This window comes from Somniosus microcephalus, chromosome 1 (assembly GCF_052327205.1).
Source record: "Somniosus microcephalus isolate GS21.2 chromosome 1, FLI_Smic_1.0, whole genome shotgun sequence".
In the NCBI taxonomy this organism is placed as follows: Eukaryota; Metazoa; Chordata; class Chondrichthyes; order Squaliformes; family Somniosidae; genus Somniosus; species Somniosus microcephalus.
Window position 1 is genome coordinate 212,224,782 of NC_140987.1, and position 25,348 is coordinate 212,250,129.

Below are 25,348 nucleotides of genomic sequence, written 5' to 3' on the forward strand. Positions count from 1 at the left end.
ATCTCCATATATTTCAAGGCAACTACGTTTTTCACTATTGTATGGAGACAAACATTTAAGTATGGAGTAGAATCTAAAAAATGTTTTGGTTATTATGAAATAAGTCAGTTCGTTATAAAAAGCACAAAGCAAAGAGAGGTAATGAAATAGTGCCCAGCAGAGGTGAAGGCTGCCACCTGCTCCTTTCATTCGTGCTATTATCACTGCTGGGTTTTACTTTTTTTGCATTTGAAGGGCACCAGCGTTCTGAAAAGGTCTGCTCTCATTGGATGGCGGAGCCGCAATTGCACCAATGAGGCAGCAGTGCCGTGAGAAACCCTCTCCAGTTCGAGCAGGTGTAGCCGCTGTGCCGACGCGCAACGCGAAGGTAAGAGACGGAGTGCGGCCAGACCGCGATTCCCGCGAGCCGGAACTTGAGCCCGGGCCCGATCCCCAGCCCGGGATCATCGCATCTCCAAGTCTTAACGTTGGGCGTGCACTTGGTCTCTCCGCTTCCCCCCCCCTTGGCCTGAAATATGCAGCTCCTGCAGAGTTCATGGTCACTTACGCAGGGCTCGTTACATAGATACATAGATACATAGAAGATAGGAGCAGGAGTAGGCCATTCGGCCCTTCGTGCCTGCTCCGCCATTTAATGAGATCATGGCTGATCCTTTAATTCAGTATCCCGTCCCCGCCTTCTCTCCGTAACCCTTAACCCCTTTTGCCCGTAGAAATATATCTAATTCCCTCTTAAATATACAAAGAGACTTTTTTTTAAATTGCAACTAAAGATATGAAAACACATAAACGGACAGGACAGTCTGCCAACATGTCAATATGCCAGTTTGGGGTTTCACCCATTCAAGCCAAATGGGGAAGCAGAGGGGCTGCACATAGTGAGCTGATTGGGTAATTTCACCCGTCAATCACGCCTGGAGCCCGCACTGCTGTAAATGACCGACGGGGATTGATTTTACACTCATGTAACCAATATGTAACTATCCTCCACTTTACCACACGCGGTGGTGCAATGAGACTGCAACCGTAGTGCATGCATGTTATTTAAATAATATATTCACTAAACCCGCGGCAATTTTCACTACTTCGAATGTCCACCACATATTAAATGCCCTCATGGGAATTTCCGGGACCTGGCACACAATCAAATGGGCTTCTTAATAAAGGGAGATAATTGAGTTGCTGAGAAGCTTTTTTGCGCGTTTTACGCTGGTTTTGCTGGGCAGTTTACTATTTTTGCAAATGTTTTGATTGACTTTTTTCTGCCAATACTTGGGTGAGGATGGAAGTTCCCTTGTAGGTTGTTATAGTGTTGCATGATTTAGATGAGGAAGACGAGTTCGTGACGGGTTCAACAACATCTTGGGTGATCTAATCTTCAATTATCATTATGCCAAGGACTCCCATTGCAGAATTTGGTTTGGCCTGACTCTGTATTGCCAACACAGACCAGCTCAAATCTATGTTTACATTTTTGCAAAATCATTGGTTAAAGACATACATGCACCATCTTGCAAAAGTATATTTTAACATTGACATTGCAAGTAACCAAAGGAATCTCCTCTTTCAAACTGTTATTACGAAAATGGACTACCTCCTTTATACTGAACTAGCTGGGGAGCCCCGCGTTGCGAGGGCAATTTTGGGGCGTTTGGTCTCTTGGGTCAGAGCGATCATAATATGATCGAGCTCTCAGTCGAGATGGAGAGTGAGGAAATTGAATCAGAGACTAAGGTCCAGAACTTAAATAAAGGGAATTACGAGGGTATGAGACGGGAATTGGGTAAGATTGATTGGGTGGTGTTTCTGGGGGGATTGACAGTGGAGAGACAATGGCAAGCATTCAAAGATAGAATGGAAGAATTCCAGAACATGTTTATACCGGTTTGGCATAAAAATAAACCTAAAAAGGTGACTCAACCGTGGATAACGAGGGAAATTAGGGACAGCATAAAATCAAAAAAAAGGGCATATCAACTGGCAAAAAAAAGCACCAGACCGGAAGATTGGGGGCAGTACAGGATACAGCAAAAGAGGACAAAGGGATTAATCAGGAAGGGGAAAATAGAATACGAAAGTAAACTTGCAGCAAACATAAAGACAGACTGCAAAAGCTTTTATCGGTATATCAGGAGGAAAAGACTGGTAAAATCCCAAGTCGGTCCCTTGCAGTCCGATTCGGGAGAATATATAATGGAGAATAAGGAAATGGCAGACCAATTAAACTCATACTTTGGTTCTGTATTCACAAAGGAGGACACAAATAACCTCCCAGGAATATCGGCAAACATAGGGACTAATGAGAGGGAGGAGCTGACAGAAATTAGTATCTCTAGGGATAAGGTGTTGGGTAAGTTGAGGGGACTGAAGGCCGACAAATCCCCGGGGCCTGATAAACTACATCCTAGGGTACTTAAGGAGGTGGCCCTGGAGATAGCAGATGCTCTAAGGATCATCTTCCGGAACTCCATTGACTCGGGAACAGTACCCGTGGATTGGAGGGTAGCTAATGTTACCCCAATATTTAAAAAGGGGGGTAGAGAGAAAGCAGGGAATTATAGACCAGTAAGCCTTACATCGGTTGTGGGCAAAATGCTAGAGTCCATTATTAAGGATAAAATAGCGGAGCACTTGACAAATGGGGAAAGGATCGGACAGAGTCAGCATGGATTTACAAAGGGTAAATCGTGTTTGACTAATCTGCTGGAATTTTTTGAGGAAGTAACTGGTAAAATAGATGAGGGAGAGCCAGTGGATGTGGTGTACCTTGACTTCCAGAAAGCCTTCGATAAGGTTCCACACAAAAGATTATCATGCAAAATTAAGGCTCATGGAATTGGGGGCAAAGTATTAACGTGGATAGAGAACTGGCTGGCGGATAGAAAACAGAGAGTTGGAATAAACGGCTCGTTTTCGGAGTGGCAGGCAGTGACCAGCGGGGTGCCGCAAGGATCTGTCCTGGGACCCCAGCTGTTCACAATATATATAAATGATCTGGATCAGGGAATTGGATGCAATATTTCCAAATTCGCTGACGACACTAAACTAGGAGGAGGGGTGGGCTCTGATGAGGATGTCAGGAGGCTACAGTGCGATTTGGACAGGTTGGGGGAATGGGCGGATACATGGCAGATGCACTATAATGTGGATAAATGCGAGGTTATCCACTTTGGGGGTAAAAACAGGAGGGTAGATTATTATCTAAATGGCAATAGATTGGGAGATGGGGAAGTGCAGAGGGACCTGGGTGTTCTTGTGCACCAGTCACTGAAGGAGAGCATGCAGGTGCAACAGGCGATTAAGAAGGCAAATGGTATGTTGGCCTTCATATCAAGGGGGTTCGAGTATAGGAATAGGGATACCTTACTACAGCTGTACAAGGTGCTGGTGAGACCGCATCTGGAGTATTGTGTACAGTTTTGGTCGCCCCATCTGCGGAAGGATGTTCTTGCCATGGAAAGAGTGCAACGGCGATTCACCAGGCTGATACCTGGAATGGCGGGAATGACCTACGAAGAGAGATTAAATAGTTTGGGCTTGTACTCACTGGAGTTTAGAAGATTGAGAGGGGATCTCATCGAAACATATAAAATAATGGCAGGCCTGGACAGGCTGAATTCAGAGAGAATGTTTCCAATGGCCGGGGAGCACAGAACCAGGGGCCACAGTCTAAAAATAGCGGGCAAATCATTTAAAACAGAGATGAGGAAGAATTTCTTCACTCAAAGAGTGGTGAGCCTGTGGAATTCCCTGCCACAGAGGGCTGTGAAGGTTAATTCAATAAATATTTTCAAGAGAGAATTGGATATATTTCTGAAGGCTAAGGGGATTAAGGGTTACGGAGAAAAGGCGGGGACGGGGTACTGAACTGGTAAGATCAGCTATGATCTCAGACGAAGATCAGCCATGATCTCATTGAATGGCGGAGCAGGCTCGAAGGGCCGAATGGCCTACTCCTGTTCCTATCTTTATGTTTCTATGTTTCTCTATGTCTCCCTGCCCCTGTGTGTCCCCCCTCTCCGTGTCATGTCCTCTCCCTGTCCTATCCCTCCCCTCTCTCCCTCCCCTCCCCTCTCTCCCCCCCTCCCCTCTCTCCCTCCCCTCTCTCCCTCCCCTCCCCTCTCTCCCTCCCCTCCCCCCCCCGTCTCCCTCTCCCCCCCCCCCACCCCTCCGCTCCCCCACTCCCCTCTGTCCCTCTCTCCGGCCCCTCCCCCTGCCTAGCGCCTGAGGTCCGGTGCCGTTGCTGAGGTCCCCCGCGTATCGCGCGGCTGATGGACGGCCGCTGCGGGCGGGCGGGCAGCGCATGCACGGTGAGTGCCGGCGGCGCATGCGCGGTGAGTGCCGGCGGCGCATGCGCGGTGAGTGCCGGCGGCGCATGCGCGGTCAGTGCGGGCGGCGCATGCGCGGTCAGTGCGAGCGGCCCGCGGGAGCCGGCAAGGCCGTTAGCGAGCGGGAAACTTCGGGCGGCACGCCCGCGCTCTGTCCGCGACACCTGAGAGGGGGAAGTAGAGAGAGACAGAGAGGGAAGGGGAGAGAGGGAAGAGGAGAGAGGGAAGAGGAGAAGGAGAGAGAGAGAGAGGGAAGAAAGAGAGAGAGAGAGAGAAATTTTTTCAGCTTCAGGCCCCGAGTCCCCCCTGCGCGAGGGTGAGGAGGAGGGGGGGGGGTTGCTAAACACAATATAAAACTCAAATAAATTGTTAATTAATTGCCTAACACATAATTGAAATATTTACCTTAGTTCCCTAACACACAGAAAGTGTGGGGGAAAAAATCGTGGAAAATCAAGATGGCGGCCACTCACCTCGGTTCAGAAGGATAAGGCCCGCCCACACACGCACCGATTGGTCGACCGGTCAGGTCACCGAAGCGTAGGATTGGTCAATCGTCGAGTCACTCGACACTCAACTGTAGGAAGACCTCGACGTCACACGGTCGCTAATGAGATGCTAATGAGCGGAACGCTGAACGTTTTTGGGATACCGCGGGCGGGATTTTTGTCCGGCCGAAATGTAAATACGCCTATGACCGGTCCGGAATCGCAAGCTTTCTTTTGAGGCGACGCGCGCGTCGGTACGCTCTGTAACTTCCAAACGTATAGAGACCAGGCGGACAGACAGACAGACAGACATCGGGACAGACAGACAGAAGAGCCGCTTTATATATATAGATATACTTGTCTTGGGTGCGATAGCAAAATACTGTGGATGCTGGAAATCCGAAATAAAAACAGAAAACGCTGGAAAAACTCAGCAGGCCAGGCAACATCCGTGGAGAGAGAAACAGAGTTAACGTTTCAGGTCGAAACCCTTCTTCAACTGAGAAAAAAGCAGGAAATGAAACAGATTAAAAGGCCAGTTTGGGGGCTGGGAAATGGGGGGGGGGGATGAAAGAACAAAAGGGAAGGTCTGAGAGGTGAAGAGACATCAAGAGATATTCAAGACGAGACGAGATGGTAATAGGACAGGTAAAGAGACAAAAGATGGCTCTAGATGAAGTGTGAAATGCGCTGGCAGAATGAGAGACAGCTGCCATGTGGGAGAGAAAAAAAGGAAAAGGCACAAACCAAAGGTGTGGCTAAAAAATATATAAAAATATAATAGGGGCCGAGGTTATGATCTGAAATTGTTGAACTCGATATTGAGTCCGGAAGGCTGTAAAGTGCCTAATCGGAAGATGAGGTGCTGTTCCTCGAGCTTACGCTGAGCTTCCGTGGAACAATGCAAGAGGCCATGGATGGAGAGGTCTGAGTGGGAATGGAGCGGTGAATTGAAATGACAGGCGACCGGAAGCTCGGGGTCACCCTTACGGACTGAACGGAGGTGTTCCGCAAAGCGGTCACTCAATCTGCGATGGGTCTCCCCAATGTAGAGGAGACCACATCGTGAGTAGCGAATACAGTATACTAGATTGCAGGAAGTACAAATAAATTGCTGTTTCACCTGGAAGGGGTGTTTGGGGTCCTGGACAGTGGGAAGGGGGGAGGTATAAGGGGGCAGGTGTTGCATCTCCGCTTGCACAGGAAGGTGCCGGGTGAAGGGGAAAGGGTGCTGGGGGTGATAGAGGAGTGGACTAGGGTGTCTCGGAGGGAGCGGTCCCTACGGAATACTGAAAGGGGAGGGGAAGATGCGTTTAGTGGTGGGATCACGTTGGAGGTGGTGGAAATGGCAGAGGATGATCCATTGAATGTGGAGATTGGTGGGGTGAAAGGTGAGGACAAGGGGAACCTTATCATGGTTCCGGGAGGGAGGGGCAGGGGTGAGGGCTGAAGTGCGGAAGATAGAACGGACACGGTCGAGGGCCATGTCAACCACGGTGTGGTAAACCACTGTTTGTATTCCACTGTGTACATGCCTGGACATGCCTCGGCTGACTCCTCCCACAAGTCCTAGTATAAAGGTGACTGCTCCCCAGCCCTTGTATTCTGGACCGGTCGACCACTCGAGGCAGACCTTCATTCTTTTGTTAATAAAAGCCTTTAGTTACTCTCTTAACTCTGTCTTTTATGAGTAATTGATAGCGCATCACACGGTAGAGGGGAATCCTCAGTTGAGGAAAAAGGAAGACATGTCGGAAGCACTGGTGTGGAAGGTGGCATCGTCGGAGCAGATGCGGCGGAGATGGAGAAACTGGGAGAATGGAATAGAGTCCTTACAGGAGGCGGGTGGGAGGTAGTGCCCAGAGATGGAGACGGAGAAGTCGAGGAAGGGAAGGGAAGAGTCGGAGATGGACCATGTGAAAATGAGGGAAGGGTGGAAATTGGAGGCAAAGTGAATGAAATTGTCTAGTTCAGGGCGAGAGCAGGAAACTGCACCGATACAGTCATCAATGTATCGGAAAAAGAGGTGAGAGAGGGGACCCGAGTAGGATTGGAACGAAGAGTGTTCCACATATCCCACAAAAAGGCAGGCATAGCTAGGACCCATGCGGGTACCCATAGCAACACCTTTAATTTGAAGGAAATGAGTGGAGTCAAAGGAGAAGTTGTTCAATGTGAGAACAAGTTCAGCCAGGCGGAGGAGGATGGTGGTGGATGGGGACTGGTTGGGCCTCTGATCAAGGAAGAAGCGGAGCGCCCTCAGGCCATCCTGGTGGGGGATGGAGGTGTCGAGGGATTGTACGTCCATGGTGAAAAGGAGGCGGTTGGGGCCAGGAAACTGAAAACTTAAAGTGGCGGAGGGCGTCAGAAGAGTCGCGGATGTAGGTGGGAAGAGACTGGACAAGGGGAGAAAAGATAATCGAGATAGGAAGAGATAAGTTCCATGGGGCAAGAACAGGCTGAAACGATGGGTCTACCAGGGCAGTCCTGTTTGTGGATCTGGTAGACCCATCGTTGTGTAGTGAAATTTGACCCTTTTCTCCTGTTCTATTTTCTATTCTTGCTGTTGAAACTTTATTTTCACCATAAACATGTTTAGTAAGGAAAGCTGGAACAAGTAATTCCATAAATTGCAATTTGTTTCTTTCAAATATCCACACTGATGCCTGACTTGGTGTTGCCTATTATAACAAGCAAGTAACAAGCAAGTAGAAGCTATCATAAAATTCAAAATAATACAGATGAATGATTCAGAAGAGTCTTGAACATGGCACATATATATTGTGGTAACAATTTTTGAGATCAATTTTCAGCAAGTCTCAATTGTACAATAATTTTCTTTCAACAACTTAAACATTGCTTGGAAGACAGATGCTTCAAGACAGCTTGTTCCAGAATAACAGCTCTCTCCATTTTAAAGTATATTCAGACATGTCAAATACTAAAATATAATTGAGTCAGATCTTTGAAGTAAACTCGTACCATTTGATAGGCAGGGAAGGATGTAGTGACAAATGTGCACGTTTCAACAATTATGGTTGTGAGCATTTTTGTGTCTAAGTCACATCACCAAATAGAACTATTAGTAGCTAGCGTTCAACAGACCATTGATCTTGTTGCAATAACAATTTACGTAAAATAATGTCTCTTGTAAAAGAATGTTTTAGGGTGTTGTATAAGGGGACTGAATAGGAAGTAAGGAACTTATGGGGAGACTGAAGGCACTATGGAAGAGGTAGGTATTTGAAAGTAGAGCGAGGAGTAGCAAGGAAAATTTGTTTTGGAATAGCGCACCAGAGCACTGGGCTGGAACAGGGATGATGTAGTTGGGGGTCTTTCACAGAAAAAGAAACAGACCAGAGAGACCTAGATTAGATGAAGTTTGTTTAGGATGGAATTGACATGGCTGGTTAGTGAATAGCGCATTAAAGAAAATAATCCTTAAGAGACAAAGGTTTTGATGAAGGGTAAGCAGTGGAGGGGGTGGGATAGGGGTGTAAACATGCTTTATTCTGGAAGTGGAGGAAGGCGACTCTTAGTGAAAGAATAGAGAGAGTGTAATTCTTGGATTTGGGTCAAAAAGAATGGTTCGGTTGTGCACTACCTTGGAGGGGAGGCAGTGGGGGAGAAAGGAGTGGTCAACAGTGCCAAAGGTGGCAGAAAGCTTGAGGAGGAATGAACTTGAGTAAGCAATCAGCAAGGTTGACTTCAGTCACAGAGAGGCAGTCAATGGGTTTAATGCTGGTGGTGTTTGGACACTGTCCTGGTGAGGGATGGAGGTGTAAAAGGACTGTATATCCATGATGGAAATAGGACAACTGGGACTGAAGCACCTAAAATCGTTAGCATCAAAGGGCAGTAGATTTCAAGATGTAGATGTGTAGAGACTGGATATGGAGGGAAAGAATCGAATCAAGATAAGAGGAACCTAATTCAGTGAACAGCAGCAGGCTGAAACCATTGCTATACTAAGAGAGTCCTGTCTGTGTATTTTAGGGAAGAGATCCTGCGGAGTTGAAGAATTAGAGGGGAAGAGAGCTCTGGAGGAAATGGGATTGGTAACAATCTGGAAAGTGATTGGTTTGGTGTTCGATAGTGCGGTTATGGTCAAGAGGGAGAAAGGAGGAGTTAGATGGTTGTCATTCAGCCTCAGCCAGATAGAGCTCCTTTCAACATATGACAACCACGCCCCCTTTGTCAACAGGTTTAATGTTGTGTTTGGAGCTGAGAATAAAGAGCTATAAGTTTAGAGGGAGATAGGTTTGAATAAGTAAGAGTAGAGAAATTCATGGTGAAAAGAATGCGAAAAAGCACAAGACGAGAGGGAGGGGTCCAGGAGAATCAAGAAGGCTAGATACAAGAGAAAGGATCAGATAAGTGGGGGGGTGGGGTGGGGGGGGGTGGAGCCTCCTGACAAAAAAAAAGGAGGTGCATGGGAAGAACCCAGCATTACATAGAGTTTGGAATTCATTAAGGTGAGGATGTAGGAGGAATGAAGCTAAGACCCTTGCTAAGGACAGATCATTCAGGGTCAGAAAATCGATGGTGAAGATCTGGCAAGGAATGGTGTTAAGAAGGAGCAATCAGGGTACATGAAGGGGCAGTGGTATCAGCGTCCTGTTTCATTTTTTGAATTAGTATCCCTGGCCTCAAATGTGTTCCTTATACAAAAACAACATTAGTATCACAATGACTGCAATGGGTCCCAGAGAAAGAGGACATTTATAGAATTCAAGCAACTAAAATATCCTAGTAGAGATTGCAAGTAATGTAGTTGGATACAGATTATGGGCCAAATGGCCTGTTTTGTGTGCTGTAAATTCTATGTAATTCTATTCTATGACTGAAAAACTTTAAAAGCATAGAAATTGACCTTAGTTTGTTGTAATAATACATTTCTGATACAAGACTAATGCTTCCAGCACCAGTGATAAGAATTCAAAGGAGAACTGTTAATAAGGTTCACCACAGGCACCTTTTTGAAAATGATCATAGGGGAATACTGTAATCATTTAATTCTATTCCTCCAAAATCAAATGCATTATATTTGCTGTTCTTTGGAGCTCTCCTAAAGCAATTGGTTATTGAATGAGATACATTACTTTTATCTATCCAACTGGTCATTTCCTTAAAAAATGTTGCATTGGCTACCATCCAGTCATTCAGCAACATTTGCATATCTAAGGAGGATTGAAAAATAGTGGTCAGAGCCACTGCTAACTCCTCTCTGACTTTATTCAACAGTGTATGGAACATGCCATCAGGACCTGGCGACTTATCCACCTTGAATTGTGATGTATTTTTTCTCCGAAGCAATAGAAGGGCCCTATTCAGCGATGGTGTGCTCGCAGAGCATGCCCTTACATTCTGGGAATGTACCTTACTGAATAGGCTCAAATTCCTGATTTGCAGGGTTACAGATTCAGCATTGTCCCAGGAGCCAAATTTTCATAGCTAAACATACCTACTTGGGGATATCTGAAGAGACCTACCAGAAGGTTTTGGGTTCAAGTCCCACTCCAGAGACTTGAGCATAAAATCTAGGCTGACACTCCAGTGCAGTACTGAGGGAGTGCTGCACTGTTGGAGGTGCCACCAATACTCAATGCAGGAGATTACCATGGTTATCCTGTTGTCTTGAGCCTGACCTGGCTGTGAAGGTTATCACAGTAATAAATGCTTCCAATCTAGCAACTGTGATATTTGCAGCATCAAATCAGCCCATCAGTGCATGAAATGCATCCTATACCACTTTATAACCAATGAAGTATTTTTGAAGTGTAGTCACTGTTGTAATGTAGGAAACATGGCAGCCAATTTGTGCACAGCAAGGGCTCACCAAACAGCAATGTGATAATGACTAGATATTGAACGATAAATATTGGCCAGGACACCAGGTAGAGATTCCCTGTTCTTCTTCAAATAATGCCATGGATCATTTACCTGAGAGGGTAGACAGGACCTTGGTTTAACATCTCATCCGAAAGTCAGCACCTCCAACAGTGCAGCACTCCCTCAGTACTGCACTGGGAGCGTCAGCCTAGATTTTGTGCTCAAGTCTCTGGAGTGGGACTTGAACCCACAACCTTCTGACTCAGAGGTGTGACTGTGACCCACTGTGCCACAGCTGACCGCTCGGCAATCAGGACTCCATGACATTAATGAGTAGGATATGCATTAATTCCATTGATGTGTAGCTAGTCTCAGACCACAGGAACAGAATAATAGAAGTAAATAAGTGAAATGCTAGCAGCAGCGAAGATGCTTTCATTTTGCACTGCGCTAGCATTATATGAAGTAACAAGGAAGCTTGGACTGCTGGCTCCTAAGGGCCAAGGATATTCACTGCAAACTTGACTAATGACCCCATTGAGAGACTGCTGAACAGGGGTGAACTCGGGTAAAGCAAAACTTATGTCTCCATTTTGGTGATACATACAGTTGCCATATGAAAGTTGGGGTGGTGTACTGTTCTGTGGCCCTGAAAAAGTGTCAAAAGTTATTCTCTTCAGAACTCTGCTGCCCGTAGTGAAACTCGCACCAAGTCCCGTTCACCCATCTCCCCTGTGCTCGCTGACCTACATTGGCTCCCGGTCCAGCAACACCTTGATCTTTAAAATTCTACTCCTTGTGTTCAAATCCATCCACGGCCTCGCCCCTCCCTATCTAACTTTCTCCAGCCCCACAACCCTCTTAGAACTCTGCGTTCTTCCAACGATGGCCTCTTGTGCATCCCCTATTTCATCGCTCCACCATTGGCTTCAGCTGCCTGGGAATTCCCTCCCTAAACCTCTCCGCCTCACTACCTCTCTCTTCTCCTTTTAAGATGCTCCTTAAAACCTACCTCGTCACCCGTCCTAATGCCTGTTTATACGGCTCAGTGTCCAATTTTGTTTGATAACGCTCCTATGAAGTGCCATGGGACGTTTTACTACATTAAAGGTGCTATATAAATGTAAGTTGTTGAAAATTATTTTGTATGCTATATGTTGCACAGTTTTTCTCCCAGAGAGGGTACTCATTCAATAAGAGAAAAAGAAGGGGCTGCCTGTAGCACTGGCAAAAAAGGAGGAAAAGAAATGACCGAGGTTGACATGCAGTTAGAAAGATTAACAGGAATTTCACTTAGCTTTGTAAATATATCCTTACAGAATAATCCTATGACAATGAGCACAATATACTTACCCCATAAACATTAATGCATGTCTAATTAACACCTGTTTGTACCACTATACATGCCTTTCAATGCGCTGCTCCATTAAGATGTCCTTTCTGAAAATAAATCTCACTACATTCAGAAGGAGGTACCAAGTCAAACCAGCACGCCCCCCGCCCCCGAATCCATGTCAGCTGCTAGTTTCTCTCCCATTTCCTATCGTGCCTTCTCTGAGCTCATCTTGTCCATGAGACCCACCTCCCATTCCTTTTACCACATTCTGACTGCAGCTGTTGACCACCCAACTACCCTTCCTGACCCCTAATCTAGCTGACATTGCAATGGTTCCCTCTCTGCGGGTATTATTCCCCTCACTTTCAAAACCTCTCATCACTCACTTCCGTCACTCTCTCCTTGCATCCACCACTCCATGTCCAACTCCCTTTCCTCTCAAGTTCTTGAGCATGTTGTTGCCTCCCAAATCTGTGCCCATTATCCACAGAACTGCCTATTTGAATTTCTCCATTTCGGTTTTTGCCCTTGTCAAGGCACTGACCCTTAATTGCCCTCTGAAGTTGCCTAGCAAGTTGTATTGCCAGTCTTGCCAGTGAGTAAGAAGTTATTAAAGTTGTTGGGTTGCCATCAAGCTGTCATGCTCTTGCTGGCTCTATTGCCTTGACTTCCATAATTTGAAGGGCTTCCTCCAATTGGCGATTAACAATTTAGAGGTTGGCAGAGTCGCCACCAGTCCATTCTGTCTCTCTCTGGTTGTGTATAGCATTTGGAACCCTCCGTACGGCAGCACTCGCCCTGGTATACTCTACAGCGGAGTACTGCTCTCCGGCTTGGCTGTCAAGTCCATGTCAAATCCATTGATGTCCAGCTGAATTCTACTATGAGAATTATCACCGGTACGCTTTTATCAACACCATCGCACCACCACACCTACGCCGCAAATATGCAGTCTCTAGAGAACACAACCGCTATACCAGCAAAGACATGCCGATCCAGGCCGACTTAAAAATCCTACCACCAACCCGTCTCCAATCTAGAAGGCCATTTTGGACCGTCGCCGAAGCCCTTCAGCGATCTCCCCTCAGCCTTGATGACCGATGGTGAAATGCTTGGAAGAACTGCGACATACGGAATGGATTCCTTATGGAGGACCCCACAGTACAACCTGAAGGATCAAACCTGCCTCACAAAAAGTGGACAACCATCAACCGCCTCAGAACCGGTCATGGTAGATGCTACCACCTTCTCCATAGATGGAAGATTAAAACAACCCCATCATGCGATCCTGAAGCACATCATTGAGCACTGCCTCAGAGGAAATTCACAGGCAGCCTACAAGACATCCACGCTGTTACACCGGAAGCTTTGGCCTGGATATCCAAATTAAATATTGACATTTGATTTGCTTTGCTACTACCATATGAAAGAAGAAGCAGCAGCATTTGGAACAACAGTGGCACCCAATGCCCAGCCTGCTTGCCACTCTGTGTGAATAGATAACTAAACAGCAGGCAAGTAGCTTCAGATGGCATACTGACTTGGTAGCACAACAAGCAGTAATCTGTGACATTAGAAGCATTTTTAAATGCCAGCCACAGGTTCATAGTGGACATGGAAATGCAGGTGTGAAAGATGTAAGAGATTGTGTTAGTGCTTCACATTGTTGCCAATGATGCTGCACTGTGGTTAATTGAGGCATGCATGCTGTGGGTTAATTTGAGGTGTCAAACTGTGGGAAGCTTTACCTTGGCATTCTTCCTCAGGCCTGACATTTTCTTGCTTATCTGTTCCTATGACTTATGAACATGGGAGACAACAGTCTATTAGCCACCTCCTGCCATGCTTGCTCAGCCCCAAATATGGCTACCTTCTGGTAGTTTTTCTAGTTGACTATTAATACTGTTATCATCAAAGAGGGCAGTTCTGCCTATCTTCCCTTGCTGATCTTCCATAGCTGCTCCTCAGTGCAGCCAGTTATTTTCAGATGGAACAGCAGCTGCTGCTTTCTAAATTTTCTGTCTCTTTTTGTGCGGAGGAAATCACAGGGAGCAGCTGCAAAAAAGAGGTGACTCACTGAATCCAGCAAGATCAGCTCTCCTCTCTAGTTATGTGTAAGGTCATAGAAGTGCAGCAATCTTGGCTCCATTTTTGGCGAGATTGCTGAATCGGCCCTATGATTTTTTTTTTAGCTGCCATCTTCTAATTTGCACCTGGTCAGCTACCTCTGGCAGAACACTGAAGGTACATTAAAACCTTTGATATCAGGTGACAAAATCTTGCCATATGTCTGCTTTTAAACTGCAAACTGCAGAGTTCTGTTTCCAGAGAGAGGCATGTAGCCAGATTGTCTTTTACTAAACCATAATTTTAAGACTTAGAATCATACAGCACAGAAGGAGGCCATTCAGCCCATCGTGCCTGTGACGGCTATTTGAAAGAGCTGTCCAATTAGTCCTGCTGCTCTTTCCCCACAGCCCTGCAAATTTTTCCTTTTCAAGTATATATCCAATTCCATTTTGGAAGTTGCTATTGAATCTGCATCCACTGCCCTTTCAGAAAATGCATTTCAGATTATCATAATTCGCTGAGTAAAAACATTTTTCCTCCTCTGCCCCTGGTTTTTTGCCAATTATCTTAAAACTGTGTCCTCCAGTTTCCAACCCTCCTGCTAGTGAAAACAGTTCCTCCCTATCTGCTCTTTCAAAACCCCTCATGGTTTTGAACACCTCTATTAAATCTCCCCTTTATCCTTCTTTGTTCTAAGGAGAACAATCCCAACTTCTCTAGACTCTCCACCTAACTAAATTCCTCAACCCTGGTACCATTCTGGTAAATCTCTGCACCCTCTCCAAGGCCTTGACATCCTTTCTAAAGTGTGGTGCCCAGAATTGGACACAATGCTCCAGCTGAGGTCTAACCAGTGATTTATAAAGGTTGATTATCACTTCCTTGATTTTTGTACTCTGTGCCTCTATTTATAAATCCAAGGAACCCGTATGCTTTTTTAACAGCCTCTCTGTTGCTGCACCCCCATTAAAATTGTACCATTTAGTTTATACTGCCTCTCCTGTTTCCTTCCAAAATGCATCACTTCACACTTCTCTGCATTAAATTTCATCTGCCGTGTCACAGCCCATTTCACCAGTCTGCCTGTGTCTTCCTGAAGTGTGCTACTATCCTCCTCACTGTTTACTACATTTCCAAGCTTTGTGTCATCTGCAAACTTTGAAATGATGCCCTCTGTACCCAAGTACAGGTCATTAATTTAAGACCTGTGGTAACTGGTTCTGTTTTGTATAGGATATCAACAACAACAACTAGCACCTTTAACGTAGTAAAACGTCCTAAGGCGCTGCACAGGAGTATTGTAAGACAAAAAAAAATTTGACACCGACCCACATAAGGATAAATTAGGGAAGGTGACCAAAAGCTTGGTCAAAGAGGTAGGTTTTAAGGGAGCGTCTTAAAGGAGGAAAGAGAGGTAGCGAGGTGTAGGCAGGGAATTCCAGAGCTTAGGGCCTAGGCAACAGAAGGCACGGCCACCAAAGGTTGAGTGATTATAATCAGGGATGCGCAAGAGGGCAGAATTGGAGGAGTGCAGATATTTCGGGGGTGGGAGTTGTGGGGCTGAAGGAGATTACAGAGGTAGGAAGAGGCGAGGCCATGGAGGGATTTGAAAACAAGGATGAGAATTTTGAAATCGAGGCGCTGCTTAACCGGGAGCCAATGTAGGTCAGCGAGCACAGGAGTGATGGGTGAAGGGGACTTTGTGCGAGTCAGGACACGGGCAGCCAAGTTTTGGATGACCTCAAGTTTATGCAGGGTGGAATGTGGGAGGCCAGCCAGGAGTGTGTTGGAATAGGCAAGTCTAGAGGTAACAAAGGCATGGATGAGGGTTTCAGCAGCAGATGAGCTGAGGCAAGGGCGGAGACGGGTGATGTTACGGAGGTGGAAGTAGGCGGTCTTTGTTATGCTGCAGATATGTGGTCGGAAGCTCATGTCAGGGTCAAATATGACACCAAGGTTGTGAACAGTGTGGTTCAGCCTCAGACAGATGTTAGAGAGAGGGATGGAGTCAGTGGCTAGGGGCCGGAGATTGTGGCGGGGACCGAAAACAATGGCTTCGGTCTTCCCAATATTTAATTGGAGAATTTTTGCTCATCCAGAACTGTATGTCGGACAAGCAGTCTGACAATTTAGGGACCGTGGAGGGGTCGAGAGAAGAGGTAGTGAGGTAGAGCTGGGTGTCATCAGCGTACATGTGGAAACTGACGCTGTGTTTTCGGATGATGTCGCCAAGGGGCAACATGTAGATGAGAAAAAGGAGGGGGCCAAGGATAGATCCTTGGGGGACACCAGAGGTAGCGATGTGGGAGCGGGAAGAGAAGCCGTTGCAGGTGATTCTCTGGCTACGATTAGATAGATAAGAATGGAGCCAGGTGAATGCAGTCCTACCAAGCTGGATGACGGAGGAGAGGCGTTGGAGAAGGATGGCGTGGTCAACCGTGTCAAAGGCTCCAGATAAATCAAGAAGGACGAGGAGGGATAGTTTACCTTTGTTACAGTCACAAAGGATGTCATTTGTGACTTTGATGAGAGCCGTTTCGGTACTGTGACAAGGGCGGAAACCTAATTGGAGGGGTTCAAACATGGAATTGCGGGAAAGATGGGCACGGATTTGGGAGGCGACAACACGTTCAAGGACTTTGGAGAGGAAAGGAAGGTTGGAGATGGGGCGGTAGTTTGCAAGAACAGAGGGATCAAGGGTTGTTTTTTTGAGGAGACAGGTGATGATGGCAGATTTGAAGGAGAGGGGGACTGTACATGAGGAGAGAGAACCGTTAACAATATCGGCTAACATGGGAGCCAGAAAAGGAAGTTGGGTGGTCAGCAGTTTGTTGGGAATAGGGTTGAGGGAGCAGGAGGTGGGTCTCCTAGACAAGGTGGGTGTAGAGTGGTCATGAGAAGAGATCGGAGAGAAACTGGAGAAATATATGAGTTCAGGGCTAGAGCGGGGGGAACCTTGGAGGAAGTTTGGCCCATTGGGCTCGGGGAAGGAAGGGAAGTAGCAGAGGCAGCTGAACGGATGGTCTCAATCTTAGAGACAAAGAAGCCCATGAGCTCCTCACACTTGTTGTTGGGGGTGAGGGTGGAGGAGATGGGAGAGAGAGGTTTAAGAAGATGGTTAGCAGTAGAGAATAGGAGCTGGGGTTTATCTTTGCATTCTAGAATGATTCTGGAATAGTGAGCAGTTTTGGCAGACGAGAGCAGGACCCGATAATGCTTTATGTGGTCCAGCCAGATCTGGCGGTGAATGACTAAACCAGTTGTCCGCCATATCCGTTCAAGTCTGCGTCCCTTGGACTTAAGGGAGCGAAGATGAGGGCCGTACCAGGGGGAGCGGCCAGGGTGAGCGAGAGTGATGGTTTTAATAGGGACTAGGGCATCAAAGGTGGTGGTGCGGGTGTGGTTGAGCAAATTGGTAGCTGCAGAAATGTCATGGTAAATGGAGCGTCAGAGGCTGGGCAGTTGGGATTTCATAAGTACAGTTGTAAGAGTTAGGAGAGAGTTTTTTTCCAGGGGCGGACACAGAAGGAAGTAGGGTTGGGGGGTGGTGGAAGGGGGATGTGGGTGGAGAGCGATATGAGGAAATGGTTAGAGATGGCCTTATCTACAATTGACACGATGGGAGCAGCAAGGCCACGAGAGATGGCAAGGTCGAGGGGGTGGCTGTGAATATGGGTTGGGGAGTTTACATGAGGGAGAGATTAAGGGAGGATAGGAGGAGAGAGAATATGATAAATTGAAATGGAGGTTGAAATCGCCGAGGATGAGAAGTCATTTGGTGCAGAGGCTGAGGGAGGAGAAAAATGAGGATATCTCAGTAATAAAATGTTTATGGTACTTGGGTGGGCGGTAGAGAACAAGAATTTTAAATGAGAGGTGAGAGGGGTGGAATAAGGTGAGATGCTCAAAGGAGGAGAAACTGCCAGACAGATAAGTAAACACAGAATATGCATTCTCCACCTTGGAACAGATCAAGCCAGGATGGCCCTAATCTGAAAGCCATCTACTCTTCGCATAAATAATTGGTAACAGCTCACAGGTAGCTGCCAAGTCAGGAAACCTGATTAAGTTTCATAAATGACAAACAACCAGGATATCGAAGCTATTATACCAGGAGACAACCGCCCCAGAAGTCGTTAAAGTAAATGGCTGTAATCATTTTAAACAAGCCCGCCAAAAGTTAGACAAAGGACTGACCTGATTTGGCGCGCAGATAAGGGGGTGAAGAACGGATATAATTGTAGGCCCATCGGTAGTGATCGCTCTCTTGCTCTTGCCCTCATCTTTTGGCCTTGGCCTCCTGCTGCTCGTTCTCGTGCCCTGGCCTCGTGGCGGGCTCTCTTCTCGCTCCCCGCGCCGCTCAACACCAAGGACGCCCATTACTACACTGAGGGCCAAACGCGGGAGGAGAACGAGACCCGAATTCGAAAACACAGGCCACAAACGGGCAGACGAGACGAGACGAAGAATACGGTAAACCGAGAAGGGCAGCGGAAAGACGCGTTGGGGGACAAACGCCTAGTTATAAGCTGGCGTTTGACGAATAAGTTGGCGTTGTATGCATGGACAGTAAAATCCCAATTTAAGAATAAGTTGCCGTTCGAAGCATGGATAGCAGCGTCCATGACGAATAAACTGGCGTTCGAAGCATGGGTAGTAAAATCAGTTTGACAGTGTAAACCGCCAACCGAGCCCCAACCGTTTTAAAAACCTGTCAGTGACCAAACCGCCCGAGGAAGAAGAAGAAGACCCATCGCGACTCGACAACGACGTTAGCTGAGGAAAAGGAGGATGATTCGCATAAACAACTCAATCGCCGCGCCCTGTGACCATGCGGCGACGAAGTACCCCAGAGGACAGAAAGAGCGAACCTCAAAACCCATACCAGTTAAATCAACAGGTTTTGAATTGGTGAGCATGAATTCCTGGCCCCTCGTAGCTTAATCTAGTTAGGTATTAGGGGGTGGGATAAGGATAAGGGGATTTTTAATGTATTTGTTTCCCTCGATGTGCCGTGTGTTCCCCATTCCCATATAAGTGTAATTGTTTTATGCCTGTAACTATATCAGTAATTCTCAGTAAGATTGTGTTTTTATTCTGCCTTTAATAAAATGTTGGTTTTCTTGCACCAAACCACTTGTCTACTCGATTTTCTGTATCGCCGCCTGTACTTAAGTCCGGTGTCTAGAACCCAGGGGTGTGGGAGCGATTCGAACTGCTCAGACAGTCAGAGGTGAAGCTGACTGGGCGCACGCCACCCCCTACAAAGCTGTGGGCTTATCTAAGAGGGAGTCAAGCCTGGGACGACAACAGGAGAGTAGGAAGGTCGAAGAGTAGTGAAGGATTGGGGTAGGGATTTGGGAGGGCAGTGTATCCGAGAGAGGAGAGATGAAAGGAGGCATGACGACAGGAAAGTGCAGTCAGGGAGGGATAGAGAGAAAAGGAAAATAGGGGGAAAAAGTGGAATGGCTCGGGTCTGGAGCAGCAGCCAAAGTGCGCACGCGAATGGACGTGGGAAAAGCTCAGGTTACATAGCAAAATACTGCGGATGCTGGAAATCTGAAATAACAACAGAAAATGCTGGAAAAACTCAGCAGGCCAGGCAACATCCATGGAGAGAGAAACAGAGTTAACGTTTCAGGTCTGGGACCCTTCATCAGAACTGGAAAAAGCTGGAGATGTCGGTAGCGATGCAGAAAGATGATGGCTAAATTGACACAAGTTAGAGATCACCGTAGATCAAAGCGGCGGAAAAAAGGTAAAACCACAAGCCAGTGACCAGCAAAGCAGAAAACCGGTAGAACGAGTCACCGGACAGCAAGTGCTACCTACAAGCCAGCAGAGCTGAAAAAACAGTAGAACCAGTTCAGCAGAGACACAGCCGGAAATTTAAAGGTAAAAATCTTTTTACAGCAGAGATAGAGACACAGCAGTTAAGTCTTAGTGTCACCCAGTGCCGAAACGTCGGGGGTGATTTTCCCACTGGAGGCGAGATGGAGGCGGGATTCAGTTTGGGTGGGTTTGAAACCTGCCTCCACTGATAGGTTTAAAATTTTTTCGATTTTCCCATGATTGGCCACTTGATTTCAGAGGTGTGGGATGCCCTTGCTCAATTAGTGTTTTGGGACTGAAACTCGCCTCTGTTGACAGCACTTTCCCAGTCTGATTTTAAGGTTTCTTGCTCCCTTGGCTCATTCCACAGCATTTCTGCATCTCCTACACCACCTCAGGTTTGTCCAATTCCAAGGCAAGGGTCTACCCGAGGCTCTCAGATGAGGCGCTGCAAATGTTGTTGGAGGAGTTGACAGCTAGCATGGAGGTGCTCTTCCACTCATCTCGGAGGAAGAGGCCTACCAAAGAAACCAAGGCGCTGTGGGTACAGCTGGCAAGGGATATAACCTCCAGATCTGTGTGCAGATTGGGAGACTGTTTTTGTGTATTGATGAAATGCCATCCCTGTTGTAAAGCATTAAAATGATTTGAAGCCAAAATGTTGGCGTTATGCCATCTGTTCTTTCGCCTTGGACAGCTCCACATTGCGGGCACAGCCACACTTGTGTTGTCAGGGTGGTGGCCTGAGTGAAAGGAGGCCAGAGAATCATGTCCATTGTCAATGATGTCCTAGGATGGAGCAAAGGACATGTGCCAACTTGGGCAACCTATGCAAATCTGGCCATGATAACTTCATCCCGGGCAGCCACGTGCTCGCATGCTGCTGCTGGTCGATACACCGGCGCTCTGGCCTCTTCCTCCTCCCAGATCATCCTCCTCATCCTCATCTGAGGTCCATGCAGAAAGAAAACGAATGGTTCCCATGCTGCTTGTAGATGCCTCCTTTGGGGAAGCGCTCATTGCAAGCGGGGAGAGGGTCTTCCAAGGAGGTCTCACAGTTGATGGAGTCAAGCTGCAGCACCTCCGACTTCGGAAGACCTTCTAAAAGTGCTCAGAGACCTTTTAAAGCCAAGGTTTGGCACCTGCACGTAATCCTTGCTGCAATAAACGATGTCTTGTTAGACCTGCAGTAGTGAGGAGGCCACCCACGAGTCAACCCACCAGGTTTACCTGGCGTGGTTCAGGAGTTGCGTGGAGCACGTCGAAAAGCTGGAAAAAGCACAAGGGCCTCTCAAAATAGGCTTGGAGAGGCCCTTATCGAGCATTTAAGGATCTTTAATAGCGCAATGGCCAGCTGGAGGCGGGAGCGTTTCTCGACCTCCAAAACCGGCACCAGCAAAATCCCGCAGAGGCGGGTTCCGAACCCGACCTCTTTGAATCTGATTTTCCCACCTTACCCGCCTCCTCCGACATCAGAAAATCGCCCCCGTAGTGTAATCCAATGTAGTTCAAAGCAGAAACATAGTCTAGATGTCCGGAGAAGTGTAGTCCTGTTTAGGGTTGCAAAGGGGTGGAAAGTTTCCGGTAAATTTCTGGAAATTTTCCACGGGAAGTTTAGCTTGGGAATTTTGCCCAAAAAAGCACAGGCTAGCATAATTTTTTTTGTATTTCTTTCATTTTTTTTCACAGGTCCTCTCTTAAAATTACTAACAGAGATGGAATCTTAATTATTAATGAATTTCTTAATAAATATATGTTTATCTTCTTACTTGGCTTGTTTTAATAATTACAAGTTTTGTGTGTGACTGTAAACAAATGTGTCCTGATTGGTTGGATGAGTGGATGAGCGATTAGCTCCCTCTATTGGTGATGTAGCATCGTGCGTGCACAGGTCATGCTTCCATCACATGGAGCATCAGGAAAAATTTACTTACCCTGTTGCAATCGTGCTGATCGACCGCAGTTCGACACAAAGATGAATGCCCTTTATTTTTCTGCATAGAACAATGCCACATTTACCGTCGGATGTGTGGAAGCATTTTACCCCAGGCATTAAAGATGGAAAGATTGTGTACAAAGGTGCGCAACAGGCTGACTAACAAGAGAGTGGAGAAACTGGTGGCTATCTGGGCGAACCTACAACTTATTGAGCCAGATACAGAAATGTCCACCATACAGCTAGACAGTGAGACGGAGGAGGAAATGGACACGCCAGAGTCAGAGAATCAGGAGGAGCAATGTTGAGTAGAAGACTCAGAAGACTCATGAGTAGAAGACTCAAAGGGACAAAATAAGGACAAATAAGCTGACGCTCTTATTTTATTTTAGATGGGTCTTTTTTGTGGGAGTTCAATAAAGTTCAAAATTATAACCGAAATAAAGTTTTGAAAGCCTGTTTTTATTTGTATGGAACAGTATGTCTATTTTGATGACAAAGATAATATAAGGGGCAGAGACAAAAACCATCAGTGTGCAAAAAAACTCTAAATTCCTGAAAATTCCCATGGAAAGTCTCCTCTTTTAAAAATTCCCAGAATTTTGCAACCCTAGTCCTGTTGGTAGAGGAATCCAGTGATGGAAGTCAAGTTTCAGCAGAGCTCCAGCAGTTGAAAGAGCTCGGTGAGAACAAAGACACGCCGGGTCGGGGGATGGGCAGTGGACGCTGCAGGGGTAGCTTTAAACTTGTAGTTTGGGCTGAAATGCCTTCACAATCAGAGCCAGGGTATCTTAAGCAATTGAAGAAAGGAGATTGGGGGAAGAAAGGGCAGAGGATGGCAATGGATGACCACGGATAGAGTTGAAGAGTAGAGCAGCTCAGAAAGGATCTGCCAGCCCAGGAGATATCTTCAGACCGGTATTTGTGGTGGCATTTGGATAGTCCCTGGGGTTGCTGACATTCTAAATTTGGATCTGTTGCTATTATTATTTTAAAAATTCCCTCATGTTTTAGAATTTTTTTTTGCCGGCTTGTTTTTTAAAAATTGTTTTGTAGTATTTTCTCTCATGATTTCAGGAGGTTTCTTCCACAGTGAGCACTATCTGTGGACGTGTTTTCATTCTGCTGAGAAGATGTCCTTATCTCTCCCTGCGTTAATTTGCATTTCAAATACAGGCTGAGTTGTTTAGGTGTTTTTCAAATTAAACTAAAAACAGCAGAATTCAGAGACTCGGTGCCCTAATTTAAATGGAAATGGCTGACTCTGCTTCTGGATAGTGGCTAATAAGCTCTTTGCCTCTTCCATATTTTCATTTTCTTTTGTATTTAGATTTTAAGTGATTTCTCTAAAATTTACCTTTTAGGCAAGGTTTGATTTGTTTGCTAGTTTAATTTATTTCACTATCTCACTTCAGTTTTGCCTTTCCTTGCATTTCATAATTGAAGATACTCGCTGACTATGAAATCATCTTTTGATTTTTTTTAAAAATCCCAATTAATTTTTGATTCCATTACTCTATCCAGGAATCTGGAATCTGTTCCATGTATTGATCACTCTTTGTGTGAAGAAGAAAATCCTGATATCAGTTCTAAATTTGCCTTTTACTAGTTTGAACCTGTGTCCCCTTGACCTACTTTCATGTAAAGTAACTGTCCACATTTCCCTTTTTCATACCATTTACTGTTGAAAAGCCCAAGTTTCTGCAGCCTTTCCTCATGACTCAGACCTCTAACACTAAGGATCAGTCCCGTGGCTTTTCTTTGCACTGCCTCCATTGTTTGACGATCTCTCTTGTTTCTCAATGATGATAACTGAACGTAGGACTTGAAGTACAGTCTAACCAGAGCAATGTACAGTTTGAGCACAATTTATTCTGACTTATAGGGCTGGATTTTCCCTGTGGAGGCGGGAGAGCTGGTTAGCGGTTTCCGATCCCACTCCTGTCTGCAGCTGCTATCTGAAAAAGATTTTCCATAGATTGGCTTTGGTAAGCCAACCCTGTGGGGTTCCTGGCCAATTAACAGGAAGCAGGTCTGATGATGTAATTTGATGACGCTTCATCAGCCGGTTTCCTTAAAGCATTGAGGTGCTGCAAACACTGACAAGCACGGCACAGAGGTGCAGCGCTGCACCCAGGCTCTCCCATGACTCGCTCCATATGCTTATGAAGGGAGTCACAGCACTCAGGGAGATTCTCTTCCCTTCCCATGGGCGGAAGAGACCACCCCAGGAGATCAACACAGTCTGGTTGCACATTGCACTGGAGGACATAAGTAGGGATGTCGTCAGGAGTGGCTGGCTGCATTGGCGCCAACCTTTCAATGATCTCAGTAGATTACGAAACGTTACTGCAAAGCCACACTCAAACTCACCCTGCTGTGCCACTCATCACATCCCCATCACTCTGCCTTCCATATCCTACTCCTGCACATCCTTACGCCAACTTACCTTGCACCTCCACCCATCCCTCTCTATCTACATTATCACTTCCCCATCGCACTAGCCACTCCTCACACTCACCCTCATCCTATTGCACACATCCCAACTATCAACACAAGGGTAGGCATTTGAGAGGTTTAGCCAATGTTCATGTGAAGTTTCTGTTAATGTGTTGTCATACATTGAAACCTATATTTTCAACACTTCACCTTATTGAACAGATCTGTGCGCACCTTGAGAAGTGTCTTAGTGAGTTCCAGTGAATGTTGAGACATAACTCCGTCCCCCCCCTCTATTGTGATGAGTGTGAAAGGAATGGTTTGGACATTAAAGGGATGCTTTACAGTGCTGGTGTCATCCTGGCGCATCATGTGACAGCCAGAGTGTAGAGCGTCAAGTGAAGTAAATCTGGCCATGGTGATGCCATCGCTGGCCTCCCGGGCAGCAATGTTGTCAGGTGCTGATGCCCTGTGTCCTGTGCAGCATCAGGTGATGGCGGAGAATGTTGGTGATGTTGGTGTGCCTGGTGATGTTGGTATTGGGGCTGATCGTGGAAGGATTCAGAGGACCAAGGTGAGATTTTTCCAAGGACACCGATGTTGTTGCAATAGATGGCAACTGCAGTTGAGATGACAGAAGCGATCTCTCAATCGTGAGAGAGGTTGTTCTAATGAGGTGGCGCTGGACATACAGTTGGCTCTAAACACTTGCAAGCTAAAGAAATCTCTATGTCTTACAAATGCAGTAACCAACAATTTCTGAGCTCTGAAACTGAACAGCTGTAACATGGCATCCTTTATACCACTTCTGCAGCTGTCAGGTTCTCAGATAAATCAAAGCAGACTCAACTCACGCCAGGTGATCTGGTGTATTCCTTGAGCAGCGGGTAACCCGTGGGGGAGCATGTAAAATTACAAGGTAGGCTCACAATAGCATTAAATTGGCTGTTAACAAGCCATTTAATGATGTTAATTGTCTCCCCCGCCGCTTAGTGTTGGGTCAGTTGTGCGCAGACAGACCCGACACCTGGGAGACTCGCGTGGAAGCGGGTTGACGCGGGTTTCCTACCCGGTCAATCTTTGCTAT

The 25,348-nt window shown here is 46.4% G+C and overlaps 1 protein-coding gene across 1 annotated transcript in view; it reads left to right on the forward strand.

The window, feature by feature from the left end:
- The first annotated feature begins 271 nt into the window (after nt 1-271).
- Nucleotides 272-25,348, forward strand: part of LOC147124569 (xanthine dehydrogenase-like) — a 268,524-nt gene continuing 243,447 nt past the window's right edge. Inside the window, exon 1 of the mRNA XM_085989524.1 lies at nt 272-367. The gene's annotated coding sequence lies outside the window, so the exon portion shown is untranslated. The remainder of the gene's footprint in view (nt 368-25,348) is intronic.